Here is a 3,386-nt window from a genome sequence, read left to right as displayed (position 1 = left end):
ATTTTCATGCTGTTAGGGAAGCACTTCCTCATACCAACACCATCTACTTGAGTCTAGTTTTGCTATTTAAGTAGTTTTCTTATTTTTACAATTTCACTGCTGTTACAAAATCTATTGTTCTAGTAGTTCTGCATGATTTTTTAAAATTTATTTCTAAATCAGACGAGAGAACTGGCAACAGACATATCAGTGAGCTCACAGCATTTATTTTGTGTTACCATTGTTTATAATCAAGAGAGAGGAGAATCAATAGTGGCATTTTGTAGATTTGGGAGGCTAATATCAAGATCCTATCATTTCACAGAGCCTAGAAACTGTTGGCAATGTGTTAATTTTTCTCTGGAAGTCATCAGGCTCACAGAGCTGTTTAGGCAGCAGGATTATGGCAAAATCAGTCAGATGTCCCTTAGAGAGTAGTTGCCAAGGAAGAGACTGTATCCATGTCTATATTATGTGGCAAATTTACTCCTCAAAGGAGATGAAGTTTTAGCCCATCCCTTTAGAGGTCTTCCCTGCAAGATGTGTAATCCAGCCCTACAATACCATTTGAGGGATTTAGTCTTCTATTTGGAGTTAAACCTTCATTATTAGATCACTGTTTTTGAAATAGTTCATCGAGAGCCCCTGGGCTAAATCCAAGTTTTTGTGTTCTCTGGGGTGAGATGTGGGAGAGATGTGTATTCAGATTGGCAAAGGGGTCAGGCTGGCCAGAGTAAGCTAAAATATCTATGAAAAGAAGGAAGGTTACTTTTTCACTTAGGTTAAAATCATGGGTAGAGCTTTAGCTTTGAGACCAGCTCCAAACTGATGTGGATTTTATTTGGACAAGGCAAGCAGAATTACAAATATATATTAAAATGTTTATCCTCTTTAGTTCAGGAATACTCTTACTACTTTTAGAAAAATGCTCAATTTAATGCACCTCTCCATTCAAACGTTTCTCGTGTAATTCCTTTCCTCCTCTGTTGAGATTGTGGAGAATCCAGCAAGTCATTTACAGGTTTATTTTAAATGAGATAGTCTGTTTCTAGCTAGAAGTTGTTGGATGAACTGCTCTCTCTTTCACTGTGTACTCTTTTTGGTTGGGATAGAGTTAATCTTCTTCTTTTGGTTCATCAAAAATAGTAGAGAGAATTCTTGTGTCATTGAACATAGTTTTATGCCACGTAGGAAGATTGAATAATGAGCGTGGATAGAGTTCTTCCTTACTCTGTTATAAAATCATAGAATTACTCAGATTGGAAGACCTTAAAGTTAGCTTATTGCACCACTAATGATACTCAAATATCCAGTATTTCAGTATTTCTCTTATCTGTTCTATCATTCATCTTGCTACAATTAGCTTAGAAAAGTCTTAATTGAAAATTAACTTAAAATGATTGTCCTTTTTCCTACATCACTTTTAAATGAAATTCTACTGCAAATGTGCTGATGAGTTTGTCGAATGTCGTTTTGCAAAAGAGTAAGATAAGCAATCATTATGCTATACAAGGAAAAAAATTCAGCCTTTTATAAATACAAATACATTTCCAGTTATGGTGATCTTAAACTGTTTTCCGAATCAGATGTTACACCTTAAAAATGGAAAATCTGCTAGCTGATTCTTCAGTAACAAAGCTACAATTTCAGAAAGCCTTAATTACAAGGATAAAATGAATAAAACTCGTTCATATGACTTGAAAACTTATCCTGCTGGTTAATCTTTGCTATTTATAAAGGGTGTTTTTAAAGCATAATTCAAAATCATGTGTTACAGGAATTTCTCTGTGGGATATTCAAGAGTTACAAGCAGTCAAAATTCAATTTAGTCAGCAGTCCCTTCAGGAGCCGGCTTTTCTGTTTTTGTTATGTTGTTTTCTATTTACAGCAATAACTTGTAACAAGGATAGGGGATTTGATGGCTTTAAGAAAATATTTATTTTAAAATCTTTATGCATTTTTTAAGTTATTCTTTAATCTGGCTGCGGTCACCAGGGTCCCTGGTGGTGTGCACTGCCATGCCTCTACCCTTGGACACTGTATATACATCGTGGCCACATGGAGATGCTCCCTTACAGGTAGTCATTTGTCAGGTCTTGTTATGAACATTATGTTCAGCTGTAAGAAATTGGCCTTAAAGCTTTTTCTTGTGCAACTTCCTTGGAAAAAGGCAATTTTTATTCTGGATTTAAATGCAGTTCTTGCTAAGAAATCTTTGATAGCTGCACACGTCTTTCCTAAACCCCATCTCCAGTGACCTATGCTTTAGACCATAACAGATTGCCAGTGTGTGCCAAAGGTTCTAAAGCACACGAGATAAAACACTTAGCCCTTGGAAGGAGGACAAAACCTGACAGCCACAAGTATTGCTGATTGACATCTGCTTGTATCAGCAGCCCAACATCCAGCTTATGCTGTGCTCAGTGCAGCCAGAATCTTGTAAACGTAACTGCTTCTTTTGCTCATTTACATATGCACTCTCTTTTGTGTTCCAGGTAAACAAATTAATTTAAATTCATCTGTGTTTCAAATCAAGCTTCTTGTACACTAAAAGTTAAATGCATAATGCAAGTTAGTCGCATTTTAACTTAATCTATCTCCATTTTAAATACTCCTTGCTTCTGTAAGGCTCAAAACACTATCTGCATATCAAAGCATTAGGATTGATTGGCTGCTTTATTATGAGAAAGGCCTTGTTTACTTGAGTGATAAAGTTAGTGCTCTGTAATAATGCACACAACTTCTAGCCCTGGGACTCATTCACTGAGTGTTTGGCTGCAGAAGTGAAATCCGCTTTGTCGCAAAGCAACACGTTTCAGTGAAGCAAAAATTCCATTTCTGTTAAATTGCTTTCCAATTTTCAGGATAATGATGTTTTTAATTTATCACAAATTGCCTGCTGTATGTGTTTTGATTAGTCTTTTAGATTAATTTTATTTAATTTTAATCTTTTTTTTTTTTAAGTTAATTTTATCTATAGTGTTCTACCTAAGTTTATTGTTAGTTTTCTAGTACTTAATTTTGATACTTTATTTTTGGCTGGAGTCTGGCTGTGGTGTGGAGACCTGAACATGTTCTCTTTTCTCTTGGAGGGTAGGAGCAAAAAGTTGAAGGGGCCAGCTCTAATTTTTACACTGACACATTTTTGGCATCATACTCTTTTCGTGGCTATAAGACACAGATGAGCAGTAGCATACAGGGGACCTTCTTAGTGATCTCTGCCAGACCTGCCTTGCTGAAACAGGCAAAAGAGGAGGGAAATAGAAGAGGGAGGTTCAGCTCCTGCCTGCCTGCCCCACAGTCTCCTGGTGCCATGTCGTTGGCACTTCACCAGATGTTCTCTGCAGAGAGGGAAGCTGCATCCCACAGCCAGCCTAAGATGAGGTGGCCTCTCATAACCTCGTCCT

General features: G+C 36.9%; 1 protein-coding gene across 1 annotated transcript in view; it reads left to right on the top strand.

The window, feature by feature from the left end:
* The window catches only part of FAT4 (FAT atypical cadherin 4), a 136,874-nt gene that overhangs the window by 90,197 nt on the left and 43,291 nt on the right, over positions 1-3,386 (top strand). The window lies entirely within an intron of this gene.

The sequence above is a fragment of the Gallus gallus genome, chromosome 4 (genome assembly GCF_016699485.2).
Source record: "Gallus gallus isolate bGalGal1 chromosome 4, bGalGal1.mat.broiler.GRCg7b, whole genome shotgun sequence".
Classification (NCBI taxonomy): domain Eukaryota; kingdom Metazoa; phylum Chordata; class Aves; order Galliformes; family Phasianidae; genus Gallus; species Gallus gallus.
This window is presented reverse-complemented; position numbering and strand designations above follow the sequence as displayed.